Source organism: Protopterus annectens, chromosome 1.part2 (genome assembly GCF_019279795.1).
Source record: "Protopterus annectens isolate FY-2018-M chromosome 1.part2, PAN1.0, whole genome shotgun sequence".
Classification (NCBI taxonomy): domain Eukaryota; kingdom Metazoa; phylum Chordata; order Ceratodontiformes; family Protopteridae; genus Protopterus; species Protopterus annectens.
Window position 1 is genome coordinate 1,037,500,701 of NC_056727.1, and position 16,702 is coordinate 1,037,517,402.

Sequence of the window (16,702 nt, forward strand, 5' to 3'; positions counted from 1 at the left end):
TCCTAACATAACTAAAGAAAGCCTTGTGATTATCCTTAGTGTCCTGTGCAATTTTTCTCTCGAAGCTGGCCTTAGACAATTTTATGTGTGCCCGTAGTTTTTGCTAATACTGATCAGTGATGCCTTCCCTTTTGGGATTTTGCTCTATCATTTAGTAGCTTCCTCCTTCTATTGTATAGTTTGTTTATGGCTGGGGTCCACCAGACAGGACGTCTGCCTTTGGAGGATTGGGTCTTGGTTTTATTTGGGATCGCATGATCCATGCATTCCTGAAGGTGTTCATAGAATGCGTTTATAAAGGATTCTGCAGTCTGGGCCATATTTTCCACAGGCCCGGGGCTTTGAAGGATTCCACCTCAGTTTTGAGGAGTGTGAAATTTGCTTTAGAGAAGTTTTTCACTGTGGTTTTCTGGGCAGGGGGTGGGGTCGGGATGTGAATATCCAGTGAGATTAGTTTATTGTCTGATCTTACCAGTGAGGATACACTTCTGGTCTGGAGCATAAAGTCCCCATGTTGGTGATGATCAGGTCCAGTATGTTTTCCCCTCTTGTGGGAGTGGTAACAAGTTGTTCCATAGCATTTGAGTTTATAAATTCTAGGAACCTTTGGGCTAGGGTGTTGGAGCTAGAGTAATGCTCCCAGTCTATGTTTGGGTAGTTGAAGTCGCCCAATATAATGGTGTTTGGAGAGACCTTCATATTTTCCAGTGTTCTCAGGAAGGCCAAGTGGGGTTCCTGGGTTTGGGAGGGTGGTCTGTAGCAGGCTATAAACTGGAAGGCAGTTTTACCCACTGTTAGTTGCACATACGTATTCTTTGTAATGTGTAAAGATTCCATACATAAGCATTCTTTGTAATGTGTAAAGATTAGGAGTTGACAGTGCTGACTTCCCTTCAAGGTGTTCTACAAGATGCATGTGTGATACATCTTGCTGTGATGCACCCAGAAAATACACAGCTCATAGATAACATTGATGGCATGGATTACATTCTTGTAAGTGTGGATTGTGGCATACGTGTCATGCAAACCTCAACAAGCCAGGATTGCTTGTAATTTAAACTATAGGTATAACAATGGCCCTCTTAACACCTAGAAAAAGTGGTCATTTTTGAGGAAGGTGTGCTTGATTCCCCTTATAGATAACTGACAAATCATTACAGTTGCACAAGACATTGGTAACCTCCAAACTCTGGATCCCACCCAGTTCGGGTTTGTGAAAGGCAGATCATGCCTCCTGAATCTGATCGACTTCTTTGAGGCAGTGACCAAAGCCGTAGATGAGGGTAAGGTAGTTCCCACAGCCTATCTTGACCTCACCAAGGCTTTCGACACCATCACCCATTCTGGAATTATAGCTAAACTCACTAAACTAGGTATAAATCCCTACATCACAAGATGGGTTGCCAACTGGCTCACTGACAGAACCCACACTGTAAAAGTTACAGACTCCAAATCTGACCTCAAAGCAGTGACAAGTGGAGTACCACAGTGTTCCGTCCTGGGACCTCTCCTGTTTGTATCTACTTCTCTGAAGTACAGGCTAACACAGAAGGCCTCTGGCTAATGAAGTTCGCAGATGACTGCAAACTAGGAGCCATAGTCAAGTCCCCAAATGATGTGGACATCCTACAGAAGGGCCTCACTGAGACAGATGCCTGGTGTCAGAGCCATGGCCTCAAGCTCAATGCCAAAAAGTGCAGTGTCATCCCCTTTGGTAAAAACTCTGTACCCATGAATTACCACATAGGCAGCAATCTACTTAACACCGAATGTGTGATAAGAGACCTTGGGACGCAGGTGGACAGTAGTCTCTCCTTTGATAGTCACATCGCCACAGTAGTCAGGAAGTCCTTCTACGTGGTACACCTCATTATAAAAGGGTTCTCGTCCAGGAAAAAAAGAGGCCATTGTTCCCCTCTACTCAACACTCATTAGACCCATTATAGAGTACAACGCCCCTTTTGGAATGTGCCTCACAAGACATCTGCAGCAGCTGGAAAGGCCACAGAAGTACCTCACAAAGAGGATTACTGGCCTTAAACAAATGCCCTACACTGACCGACTCAAAAAACTCCAGCTTTACTCCATAGCATATCGCCTACTTTGAGGTGATCTCTGCCTAACATATAAAGCTATGTCAAACCCAGAGCCGCTGGACATGCTACACCTAAAGAAATCCCAATCCCTCCAAGCTACACGCTCTAGGGACCCAAACCTTGTCACCACAATAAACAGGACATGCTGGAGGGATAGATTCCTGTCTCAGAGAGTTCCCATACTGTGGAACAGGCTACCCATCTATGTCAAGCAAAGTTCTTCATTAGCACTCTTCAAGAAAAATCTTGACGAATGGATGGGAAATAGGAAATACACCCCAGGGATCAGTTCTGTGTCTCTGCTCGACAGTGGCATAGGAAAATAACTTTCTTGGGTGGCATAAGCCAGGGAACCTTGTTGGCTAGGCTTACGTAGGCCCTTGGGCCAATAGCCTAGTACCTACCTATAAACCTATGAACTCACAATCACATATTTTATGTCAATGTCACAGATTAGTGGTGGTATTATTCTGATATTTTATCCATGATAATGCATACTTTTGTCTACTCTTGTCCATGATTGAGAGCTATGCTGGCATTTGAGTTATATTCAAGTGAGTCATTTTGCACACATTCACAGTATGGACATATCCCTGTTGTATATGCCATCCTTGCTAAATGTCCTCTCCAATGATCATGTCAGGGTGTTTATATCTCAACAAATCATCTGTTAATATGTGACCTTGTGTGACAGTTACATAATAGACTATAACTGTGTATTGATGTGAATGTACCCACACAGGAGGTTTAAACAGCTGTACTCACTATAAAATATACATATGTGATTACTTGTCATGCTACTGACTTGTCTTTGGGGTGTACGTACATTGACATGCCCTTATCTGGTGTACATTACCATGTTTCATGTGTCCTCTTCCTCTTTCTTCTTTCCTATCATTCAAGTCTGTGGTCCTTTTCAATACACACACTCCTCCAGACTAATGTGTTTATACTGTAGTCTATGCACAATTGAAGATCACCACAAAACCTTTATTTCAGAATGCCAAGAACATGTTGTAGTGTACATTGCATTAAGTACGCTTTTCTATGCTGTGTTATTACTGCTTTTATTACATTAATTTTTGTCCTGGTAGTCACTGAGCTGTAAGTGCAACATCACAGCACATGTTTCATAGTACGTAAACTTGCCTACTTGTATTATATGCCTTAGTGCTGCTTATTTAGTTTCCTGGCCAACAACATTGTTGCTGGCTACAAAACCTTGCTTGTATCCATGTAAGCAAGGTGTACGGCATGCATATGCAATTAGCACTGCTGCTCACTGCACAAAGACATAAACTCCCTGTAGACTTAGTGCTAAGCCTACACACATTTATTGAATCCCCTGGTTAATCATCACAGGGAAAATGAGGTAAGGTTGTGTAGTCATGAGGCAATGGGGATTTTTGGATGCATAGGGATTAAGAAAAAAAAATAGTAGAAGCTATAATAAATTGTTATGAAAATTCATGGATGAAATCAATGTTAAATGGCTGCATGGGGAAAGAGATCAGGGCAAGTAAGGGAGTTAAGGAGGGGTGTCCTTTAAGTATATATACATATATTTGTTCTTGCAATGAAAGCAATCATTCAAATTGTTGTATCTGAAATGGAGTACATTGGAAGATGGGAAAGGAAATTAAGACAGCTGTATCTAAGTCAGAAATGAAGATGGTAACATGGTAGAGAAGCAGATTACAGAGGCATGCTGGGCTGATGGAGCATTCCATTTTATGAATGTCTCTCCAACTGGGTACTGTGGATGACTGAAATGAAGCAAAGAAAACAACATACATGAGCAATGTAAATCAAGGAACAAGAAGCAGTGCACAAAAAGTGAAGAAGTGTGTCTAACATTAGCGGAAAGGCTGCAACTTCAGAAAGAAAAGACAGGTGGTAAGACAAAGAAGTAAAGCCATTGCTACTCCTCACAGATATCATATTGTCACTAAGATTTAGTTTAAGAGAAATAATAGCTTTTATACAATTGATGTCAGAAAACGTCCATGAAGTAACCTTTGAAATGTTTCCAAGTACAGAAAAGTTTATGGATAAAACAGAAAAAGGAAATAACGTATCTCCTGAGAAAGTCTTTATATTTCATAACATTGGCTTATAGTTAAAAAGAAAACCAGCTGTGCAGTGCAAAACTTCAACAATGGAGAAATTGGAGAGTAAAGCTTTTTTTTCTGATAACATATGATAATGTGCACCACATAAGGAAAATGCAGTATGACAGAAATATAGGGAAAGGTGGACTGGAAGTATGGGTTACACTGGATATGTATGATGGAAAATGACAGGATATTTCAAATAATATTACAGTAAATGGGAAAAGAGAAATGGTTAGGTATTAAGGCCAAATGAATCAATAATTATATTGGAGAAGAAAATCATTTAGTTTAGGAATGTACAAAAAGACGACATGGGTAATGTGCGGATCAAGGCCATACTGAAGGAAATGTAATGAGTGTAATGAGTCTGGCTATTTCTGGTTGGAAAATCCAATAATGGAAATGAAAGCATGGAAAATTTGGACTAAACCTAAACATCAACCAGACCTCCAGAAATATAAAGAACTTAGAAATCTTGCCAAAAGTCACATAAATAAAGATAAGAAAAAGTTCTATAATAATCCATTGTCTACCTTTAAATCCAACACTAAAAAGTTCTGGCACTCTGTAAATCAAATACTACACCCAGGTGCAGTAGTTTCCCCTAACCCTCATCCTGACAAAACACGAGGAAACTGCCTCAATATTCAACAACTACTTTATAGATTCAATATCCAAATTACTAAATCAAGACACTAACCATCCCACCAACAATAATAGACCTAATAGCTCAAACTCTTCCATCAGTAGTAACCCTACCACTACCTTCTCCCTCAAACCTGTCTCCACTAACTATATTAAAACTCTACTATCCAAATTAAAACCTTGCTCCACATCTGTAGACAACATTCCCTCCACATTCCTTCAGACTGCTGCTGATGTTCTTGCTTTCCCAGTTTCTATTCTAATAAACCACTCTATCACGGAATCCACATTCCCTTCCACCTGGAAGCAATTTTGCACCCTTCCAATACACAAAGGAGGAAACTCCATAGATATAACTAATTTTAGACCCATAGCCATACTCTCACCACTGTCCAAAATTCTGGAAAAGTGTATACACAATCAAATCTTACACTGCCTTCTGCAAGAAAATCTACTCACACCTACTCAACATGGCTTTCGTCCCATGCACAGCACTACTACAGCTCTCCTGTCTTTCCTAAACTCTGTATTACTAGCTAGAGACAGTAAAAAACGTATTTTCTGTCTCTTCATTGACCTCTCTAAAGCCTTTGATACAGTCTCTCATAAACTCCTTCTCCTTAAACTAGCAAACTTACACTTCTCTCCATCCACCATATCTTGGTTTAACAGCTATCTGTCTAATAGACTCCAATCAGTCAAATGGCTCTCAGCTTTCCCCCCCCCCTCTTCTTCCTGTTAAAACGGGTGTTCCACAAGGCTCCATCCTTGGGCCACATCTTTTTAACATCTTTACCAACCTTCTCTACTCTTCCTGTCCTGGATCCTCACTGATACAATATGCAGATGATTTTACACTTATCACTACTGCTGAATCACCAACTCAACTAAAATCACACACACAGTCCTCTTTTAACTCTGTAGAAAATTGGATTTCTGAAAATCAACTTATCCTTAATCCAAAGAAAACCAAATTACTACACTTTCTCCCTAAAAACCTCAACCAGATAATGTCTTCCTTCTCCATATTGTCACAAAATAATACTCAAATACAGGTGGACACCAGTACAAAACTCTTAGGTGTTACTATTGATGATAGACTAACCTTTGATTTACACGTCAATAATTGTATCCGAAAAACACATCTCAAGCTAGGTCTCCTCTATAGAAACAAATAATATCTTACCAAAACAGCAAAACTAAGCCTGTCAAATGCCTACCTCTTACCCACTTTACTCTATAGCTCCCAAATTCTCACCAGCCTCAACATTGGACTACTAAACAAGTTAGAAACAACTTATAACAGGATTGCCAGATTTGCTGCCCAAAATTCTTACAAGTCCCATCACTGTCTCGCACTAAAAGAACTAAATTGGTTATAATTACCTAACCTGCTTCAGTATAATCAGTTTCAGATTATTCACTCCATTCTCTGTAAACCATCTTTCTGTCCAACTAGCTCATCTCTAATCTCTCATTACCTACCCACTAGATTACTCCGCAGTTCTGAACATGGCCTACCAAGAATCTACAAACCAAGGACCAAAATGGGTCATCTAGTCTATAGCTTTAACCCTTCCAAGGCCTGGAATAGCCTTCTACTAGATATAAGATCCCGTGAACATCCCAATCAATTCAAAACCACTACAAAAATACCTTCATGAAAAATGGACCTGCCAATGTAATTATTCCCTGGAAACACTCCCCTAAAACCTTCTACTTCCCTTCTCTCTTCCTTCCCTTCAATAAACAAATTTACTACTTTATCTTCTCCTCTTGCCACATCACTGTACAAACATAACTAGTAAAACATTTCAGCTATGCAACTATTGCACTATTATGTATATAATATGTAATTATGAATGCATCCCTCTGATGAATGCATTTCTATATGTATTTCACTTGCCACAGTGTAGTGTATAACAATGTAATGCAGTAATGTGTGGTACTGATATTGAATGTATTCTATATGTATTCAATATGCAAAATTTCTATTTTTCTGTTGGAGCTTTTCTCCCCGGGCCTCCGCTGAAACAGGCAATTGTATCCCAGTTGGACAAACCCGGTCAACAAATATAAAATAAATATAAAATAAAAATAAATAAAATAAATTGTGCATGAAGAAGAAACTGAGAGGGGGAAGACAATATTTAGAAAACAATATGCAGGAAGAGACAGAGAGAAATGGCTGATGTAAGTGAGAAAGAAAGTGACAGAAATATGAGATGAGATGAAGTGAAACAAAATACCATGTGGAAGGAATAAAGGTAGATGAGATTTAAATGCATACAATAAATATGCATGATAGATTGTCAAGTGATGAAGGGGAAGATGGTAACTCAGAAACAGGGGATGAACAAGAGCAGAAAGAAATTATGTTTTAAAGAGTGGGTGAGAAGGAGAAAGAGAAACCTAAGAATGGGAAAAAAGATACAAAAAAGGCAAACAGATGATTTATGTAATTTGGGACTAAAAGTAAATAGTATAATAAAGGAAGTAAGTCAGTTTTATGGCTGTTGAATAGTGCAAGAAGAAAAATACATATGTATTATGTTTACTGGATATAAGATGTATTACACAAGAAAAAGGAAAAAATAATAATGGGAAAAAAGATTACATAGTCAGTTGTTCTCCTTCTTTCAGCTTTTCCCGGTTAGGGGTCGACACAGTAGAACTCCTGTCCGCTAATGATTGGCAGTAGATTTTTACAGTGCTGAGGTGCCAGCCCGATGCATAACCTTCAATGAAGGCACGCACATTCACGCATGTCTTTTGAATGCCACAACCTCAGGGAGGACATGCAGACTCCACACAGAAGGCGGTCCAGCCAAGAATCGAACAGTAAAACCTCTTGCTGTGAGGTGACAACGCTACTGCTGCACCTCCATGATGTGAAAATGTTCTGGGCTATGGATATTAATAAGAGAAGATGAAGTAAAAAGTGATTTGGCTGACCTGCCCATCCATCTTGTCTCCTGGATTCTTACCATTATGTCATTCACTTCCAAGTTCCAGTCAGTGAACCTATATGGAGTGTAACAACCCTAAGTGCATGTTTGGGAAGTTGTTTGGTTTTGTGGCCAGCTTTCACTCATCTGAACTAGCTGCAGGTAATCCAAGCTGGGTAAATGGACAACAGCCAGTCATTAACTTATTGACTCAGGTCTACTAGGCTTTATTTCAGGCACACACTGGCCAATAGGGCTCTATACACCAGTATTATGATCCAGTAGGGGATATAGACCCATCTCACTGAACTTGACACAGGTAAAAGTAGGCCAGGTTCTCAACCCACTTATCACTGGCAAATATTCATGCCCATTTTTGGTGACATTAGTTAACACAACCAAATCACCTAGAACTGATTATTGCACCATCAAGTGGCTAACCCTGGCATGGTGCATATTCTGTGATCTGTATTCTTCTATCTAGAGAAAGCTTACTACCACAGTAAAGTGGTTTGTCTCTATTATTCTTCCCCAATAGGCACCATCTGGATCTGTGCTGCTGCCCACAACTTCAATCACGGGTGAGTATGAGGTGGAAACATTAAGCATGTTTTTGGCAGGTGACAGTACTCCCCACAGAGCCATAGGGAGAACATGCAAACTGCATGCATGCATTACCTAGAGGTTAGGTGTGAACCTTGTACCTTGAGCATGGAAGGCAGAGACCTTCATTATCATACCAACAATTTAAAGGCAATTTTAATCTGGACAAAATTTAAATATTACTCTAATTCACTTAAAAAGTGAAATTATCAGCAGAATTTGCATAAACATGCATTTTCTGAGCAATATGATATATGACACTTATGTTTCACATTACTGCCTAGTTACTAGAATATATTTTTTTATCAGGGACAGTGCAAAAATATGAGATTAAACTAAAGGCACGCTGCATTTTTTTTCAGTTGAGAGTTATGCACTTGTGTAAGGACTGCCTCTACTGTTATGTACATAAATAACATGTACATTTTGCACATCCAGTGTGGACTAGAACTGTTTAAACTTTGTGAGCCCTAATTGTTGCTGAAAAGGGTAATTTGACCACTCCAACCCCACTAATCTGTTAAACAAATATAACTAACTAAATCTGTTATTTGACTTTGGTGAACCTGTTTTTTTTTCAAATAAAAAGGACAGAATCAATTCAGTTTGTTACTTAAATAATAGATGGCAAATCTGCATTATATTGTGTTATAGATGCATATCAGAAAAGTAAATATTCCCCTTTGATTGACACATAAGAGCATAGATTATTTATCATTGTCAGGTTTTATTTTGTACATTTTACATCTTGGTATACATTTTGAAATGGTGTCAAAAATATTTGATAAGAAACACACAAATTCTTGCTTCTGAGCATGAATGGACTTGGCACTGAGACAAAAAGCCATTTGTTTACTGTAATCATACTTAAGCAAAATAAAGCCTTCTGTCCTTTGAGTAAAGCAATAATCCTCAGAGAGATAACTGTTTTGGGTGTTTTTACTATGAGTGGACAAAAGCAAATACATTTAGGACTGGAATTCCCAAACTGCATTCACCAAAAAAAAAAAAAAATCTTGCATAGAGGCTAGTCCCTTGCACCCTATGATAAGGGAGGGGGGTTGCTCCCCCACCCCACTGAACTTAAATGTTCCAACTCTATGGTCGTACCAACTTGAAAAGGGGGAAATTGCCCCTAAAGGAATCACATTCATCAAAACTCACCAACAGTGGTTTCTTACAGATGGATTTCAATTGGCAGTGAGTTGAAACTCATGCAATTGAAGCTCGAGCATTCAATGTTTCTCCCCCAGAAGGTTACCCATTTTGGGCTTCCACTTTAATTAATAAATACACAGTCCAGAGAGAAACATGAGCCTTCTTTTAATTGATCTGGACAGAGTAGGCAAATAAAGTAGCTACAGCATTAGGAAAGACAGAATGCAATATGTTGTACATAAATACATATTACAAATAAATTCTTTAAAAGCAATGAAAATGGATTGCTTTTGTGATATAAGTTGCACTGCAACACTGCTAAGCAACATTCATCGAATATCTTCATATGTCTCGGTGGGCAACGAGCAATTTTTTATGTTACCTTACTACAAGCTGAATAGAATATAAACAGACAGCAGCATTGTATATAAGTTAATGTACATTTCAACTTCTGTATTAGATATTTTGGTGAAATGTAACACGTGATTTTACTGAAATATACACTGACATAATTTGTCTTCATAGTCAGTTAAAGGCACCTTGATATCTAATTTTGAACCCTAGAAAGTATATTCGCTCACTCAGTCTGTAACTAGTTGATCTTTGCCAGCATACCTCTCAACCTCAAAGTGCAAGAAATCTGGACATTTCCAAACATAATGGAGGGGTCACAAAATTAGGAACAAATGTTAAATATTATTCCTACAAACTCAGAAAGTTGATAGAAAAACAGTTTTTACATTAACATGCATTTTCTGGAGGATATAATATCTGAATCTCAAAATGTATGCACTAATTTAATGACTTCAGTCCACAATTATTTGCCAGAAAAAAAAAAAAAGATTTTTTGAAGAATAAACCAAAAATGTGAGTTAAAAATTTTGACATTCTACAAGAATCTAAAAAGTTGAGAGGTATCCTTGCCAACAAGCTAGTGACTTAAAAGTTTATAAAATGAAGACATTCATTTTTAATGGAGAACCTATTAGCAGAATATTGTAGAAAATCATATTTTCTTGATTGATGAAGCTAGCCATTACTATTTGGAAAAAAAAATATCTGCCTAAATGAGTATATCAGTGCTTTTTAAATCTCTCTGCTGTATTCATTATCAATATAAAATAATGATCCTTGCAGAAAACATTAGGATATTCTTCTTTTACAAGGCAACAATTAAGAACAGCAAGTGGCTAACAGACTAATCAAACTGAATGCTTTGTATTAACCTACAGATGGATTTAACTCTGTCTTTGCAGCATATAATTGTGATAAGACTCATTCTAGCACAATATTTTTGGCAGTTCACATGGAACATTGCATATACAAGTTATACTGGAAGCTAGCAATAAATTATTCCTATCTCTCCGTTAACTGATAAAGAATAACTTTCTAAAATGCAGTGACAATACTATCATACTACAGTTAATTATTTTATTCTAATTATTTATTTAAATTTGTTACTAAAGCTGTTCCCTCCACTCATTAGTAATTTGTCTCAACAAGATGGATGAATATTATAAAAAGAGTTTGTTAAACATACCATGGTTATAATATAGACGATTGGACCCACGCAGCTGTGGTCCAGGATACCAAATGGCAGCATTACACAGAATATAATGTTCTCAATATTCACCAATTCTTGTACTGTGCTGATATTGGAGCTACGCTGTCTATAATAAACAAAGTGACTAGGCAGACTTTTGTTTCACTCCAAGAGAAAGTGACAACTCATTCCATTAGCTCTGCTTCTAAGGGAGGTACACACCCTTAACTTCCCAAAAAGCTATATTTTTATTGAGCTGAAAAGCAAAGGGATAAGAGGGACAAAAGCTATACCATATAAATGAAATTAACCAAGAAACTGTCAGAATGTTATAGTGGTAATAGCTGTCAAACTATGACCACTGTTACATTCTGAGAGTTATGGAAATGCACAAGTGAGAGGCAGTGTTCTAAATTAATATCCATACAAGATCATTTAATGTGAGTTTTAAAAAGCATAGCACTATGACTTCTAACCTTATAAGCCCATATTAAGTTAAAAGTTTAGCTGTAAATATTTGTTCTTCACTGACCAGAGCTCGCTTCCTAGATTTGAATTAGCACCTTAAGTAATAGTTATGTGAAATCTGAAAATAATTGGCAATTATGCAACAAACATTTTATTAATATGCATATTACTAAAACAACAGTGACTTTTAACAGAAATGCAAAAGAAAATACAGGCTCTATACAGCATATTTGAAAAACACCCCATTTCTAGAAGAATACAGTAAATGGCTATACAGTAATCAGTGCTTTGACCTTGTAGGCTAGTTAAGCAGTAATCCACGACTGGATGTGGGTATTTCAGGATTTACCCACAGTTGGTGTGGTTTGATCATGAGTGATTAAGAAAGCCAAGCATGGGTAAATCCTGATATACCAACACACAAGAGTGGATTATTGCTATTATACAATAGCATTATTTAAGAAAGAAATTGTTTACCTTTTTTAAATAATTTATTTGTATAATGGCACTTCAGCCTTCTTCCACGTTTTCTCCTGTGCGGTGATATAATATGTATGCACATGGAACTTGCATTCCCATATTTATACAGTACATCAATGTAGCACAGCGTAAGCAAGAGAGAAAAGAGAACGTCTGTTGCTAGTATTTTTGTCACTGTTTAAAAACAATTGAGGCTTTAATAGGCACAGTGCAGAAATACAAGGAAAATCAGATATCTATCTTGTTTCTTTATTTAAGCAGTGTACCTGATTTTTCCCATATTTTGCTCTGTACCAAGCATATACAAATAGGAAGTTTGGCAGCTCAATGATAATTCAACAATTGGACTTTTTTCTATTGATATACGCTTGATTTACAACAAGCAATCTGGTTGGGCTATCCAATCAGTGTTCACATTTTAGAATAATAGTGACCTTTTTTTCTACAATGGACAGTAAATGTCATTGGGTTATTCAACTGTGTGATGGATTTTCTGGTAATTAAACAGCAACATTTTTTATATCACTACTTGGATGCCATCTCAGGTTCTGAAAAGAAAGTGGTTGTAAACAATAAAGCATCATAGCATTCTTCTGACTACTGAGTATATTACATTCCTTTATCATTTTTGAATTTGAGCATACTCTGTGCAGAAAAAAACTTAAGAAATACTTGCCTAACACTAACAGTTTCAGTGTATTTCTTCTTTCCATCTATCATGAAAGTTATCAGTACAAAGTGCTACTAAAGTTTATAAAGAAGTTATCAGATACAAAAAGACATATGCTATAAGGAGGCAGTTATGACTCAACTTAAACTGAGACTTAATTTAAAAGGATATCCTGTGTGCTGTTAATAGTCTTCAAGCAGCAGATTAATGTTCCTTTGAAATAAACATTAATATTTTGCTTTATTCAGGGTATGTTTTTCATCCTTATGATTTTATCTGAGTGTCATGTTGTTGCAGACTTCATCTGCCAACCTAGTAAGATAAATGTGATGACATGAAGTCAGAGCAACAATCTGAAATGCTTTGTCATTCTTCACTGGAGACATAGTTGGAGATTATTCTGATGTTACAGAGGCTGATTTGGTACAGGTATAATTTAGCATTTAAGGAGGAATAATGTGCTATACAGAACAGTCAGTACACTGGCATACTATGATAAACACACTTCAAACTCCAAAGGATGAAGTGTGGGTAGGAAGCCTTCAAGCCCACTAATGCACCTACATACTTGGCCGAGAGTTACAATCCCCTTGAGATTAAGCAGTGCCATTAGTCCTCTGTGATTTTTAGAAATTAATGACAAATGGGTTCAAAGTTAACATGCAATTACTCTACCAAAAATAATAAAGACACTGCTGAATTGAAGTTGCTCTGCTCAGTTCTAAATGAAAATTATATATGCCATATCCTTCACAGTGATAAAAAATCCCAGTACAAAATATGCAGTATTATTATAGCTATATGAAGTACTTGTCACATTGCACTAATATTATTCTAATTTTTAACAAGAGAGTGTTTTACTTTTCCATTTCTTTCCAGATGTTCATTTGTCAAATGATGTTGCTTATTTCCTTTCCACATTTTCTTTATTACCTAAGCTGCTGCTTCACAAAGGTTATTCATCATAGGGCCAGATTCACGAAGGCTTGCATGGGGTCTAAGAGAAGAGTAAGACTCCATGCAGCCAACATGTCCGCCGAGCGATCCAGGAACAGCCGGTAGGGGCATGTAACAGAGCTCTCAAAACTAGTCCTACACGGACAGGGCTTGGATATGCAAATTACCTCTATTGCAGGCAAAAGCTATGCAAATGAGGTAAATTTGCGATCCAGGAAAACTGAACTTGTCCGAGTAGGAGTAGTGTTATTTGCAGAAATGTACTCAGTTGACAACTGAGTACGGTTCTGCAAATAGCAAAACGGAGCCGTGACAGTTCCAAAAAAAGGATGCATTTACAGGAGGAAGCATGTCAATGGCCAAAAATATGGCCATTGGCAATGTGAAGTGATGCAAAATAAAAATAAAATAACTTTTTTTTTTCATCCTGATCTCCGGGGTTTAAGCGTAGCGCAGCGCCGCGGAAACGCGCTGTGCCCTAAAAAACAGAAAATCAATAATTAAGATCCACAAATGTGGATTTTATTGCTGATATGAATTTACAATGCAAGTGAATGGAAGGCTGAAGACAACATGGCCACCGAGTAGAGGTTGCTAAGGGGGGAAGCTCAGTCTAAGAGATGTAACCAAGCATTAGTAGGCAATCATATGCAAATGAGGGTTAGAATAGTGAATCGCAAGTTTACATAGCAAATAAGCACAGTCAGTGGAGTGTAGGAGTAGGATAAAGGGAGTAACAGAGTGGAAGATAGGTGACATCACGAGTGGGGGCATGTATGAAAGACGTGAAGCTCATTGGAGCAGAGTGGCATGTGTCAGGTGACATTTACATATCATTGAAAGAGGTGTGTCAACAGGTAGGCTAGGTAAAGTAAAGTAAAGAAATTGAAGGTGTATGCCGTGGATAACACCAAAGTTTCTTGCTGAGCATACATGCACACGTGTGCGCGCCAGTAAACCCGAGTAAGACAGTGTGCACGCGTGTTAGCGTGTGTGCACGCGTGTAAGCTGGAGTAAGCATATATAAGGCTGTGTAAACAGTTGTAAGCACGTTTGAGATGGTGTGCGCATGTTTTAACAAGAATAAGCAAGTTTTAGTCCATGTAAGCATGTGTGCGCATGTGTCAGCTGCTGTGCGCGTATTTGCACTTGTGTGCGCGGTGCTCCCCCCTGAGAAAACAGAAAGGAAAAAGGAAGCACTCCAAATAGTAGGAAGTTACCAGGGAGTACTAGCAGAGCTAGCAGGTGAAAAACAATAAGAATCAGGCAATTACACAGGCAGTACACTAGCCCAGCCCAGCCCAGCACTTAAAACTCTGCAAACAACAGTCCATTATGTTTCTCTCAAGAGACACTGCAACACTGCAGTAAGCTAATAGAAGTGAAAACTGAAAAAGCTTTACTGAGACAAAGAAATGTTAGGGGCTGCCATTGTTGTTATAAGGCGACATATGCAACATGCTGAGGGTGGTGATAATGCAAATGCTGCTGGACAACCCACAGTGAGGAGACGGAGAAGAGTGTACAGGCCAAGGGTAACCTACCAGGGGCTACATGAGCTGGAGATAGTGGAGCGTTATAGAGTGGACAGAGACCTCTTGCAGCAAATTGTTGAGCTGTGCAGGCCATGCCTCACACACAGAACCAACAGAGGGGAACCCATTCCAGTGGAAACCAAGGTATGTGCTGGCCTAAGAATATTAGCAACAGGTACCTTCCAGAGACCAACTGGTGATATGATGGGGATATCACAGGCATCAGCATCCAGGGTACTGCACCAGTTCCTGGATTCCATGTCAGCACATGTCGGTGATCATGTATATTTCCCCAATTTCCGTGAGGAATTGGCCAACAATATGCATCTCTTCCAGCAAATAGTGGAATACCCTGAGGTAGTGGGTGCAATAGACTGCATGCACATAGACATCAAAGCACCAGCCGGTGAGCGGGGTAGGGTCTACTTCAAACACAAGGGCTTCCCCTCCATCAACTGCCAGGTCATGTGTGATGCCCAGGGCATAATACTGAATGTGTGTGCTGGCTGCCCTGGAAGCTACCATGATTCCCATATCTGGCATCTGACACAGCTGTACCAGAGGTGGGGGATGCTGGCTATGCACTGGAGCCATGGCTGATGACACCCATCAGAAACGCATACACACCTGAACAGGAACGCCATAATGAAGCACATGCACAAACACGAAATGTAATCAAGCGTGTGTTTGGGCTGCTCAAGTCATGATTCCAGTGCCTGGACACATCTGGTGGATCCTTGCAGTACTCATCAACTACATGTACCCAAATTGTCATGGTATGTGCTATGCTACATAATATTATCCTGTGAAAACAGCTGCAGCAGGACCAGCATAGGCCTGGGCCAAACAGCCCCCCACCATTGCCAAGGCCATCATAGGCAGAGCGTGACTCAGAGGAGGAACAACCTGAGCCTGCCCCAGTAGGCAGAAGGATGCATGCCCAGTATGCTTTGGCCATGGCAAAGAGGCAACGTATAGCACATACACTGGCTCAGTAGGAACCCTGGAAATGATACGTCTTTCTGACTTGCACATATAGTAAAAGGGATGCCTAAGTTGACACCACCTAATTCCAAACATGTATAGGGAGTGTATTATGTGCATCCAACATAGCCAGCCCTGCAGCACCACTTGAGGCATGATTGCCATGTGTTAAGCAATATAAAGCAGTGCTAAACAGCATTTACCACCAAGTAGTATATATAAAGAAAATTGCACACACCAACTAGCACAACTGTGGTCAATGTTGAGTAATATTGGGCAATGTCCAGCAATGTTGGTTAATACTGAGCAATGTTGGACAAGCTGGGTCTAAGTATATGAAGGGCTCTCCAAACACCATTATATTGGATGACTTCAACTACCCAAACACTGACTGGGAGCAGTACTCAAGGCCCAACACCCTAACCCAAAGGTTCCTAGAATTTATAAACTCAAATGCTATGGAACAATTAGTCACCACCCCCACAAGAGGGGATAACATAC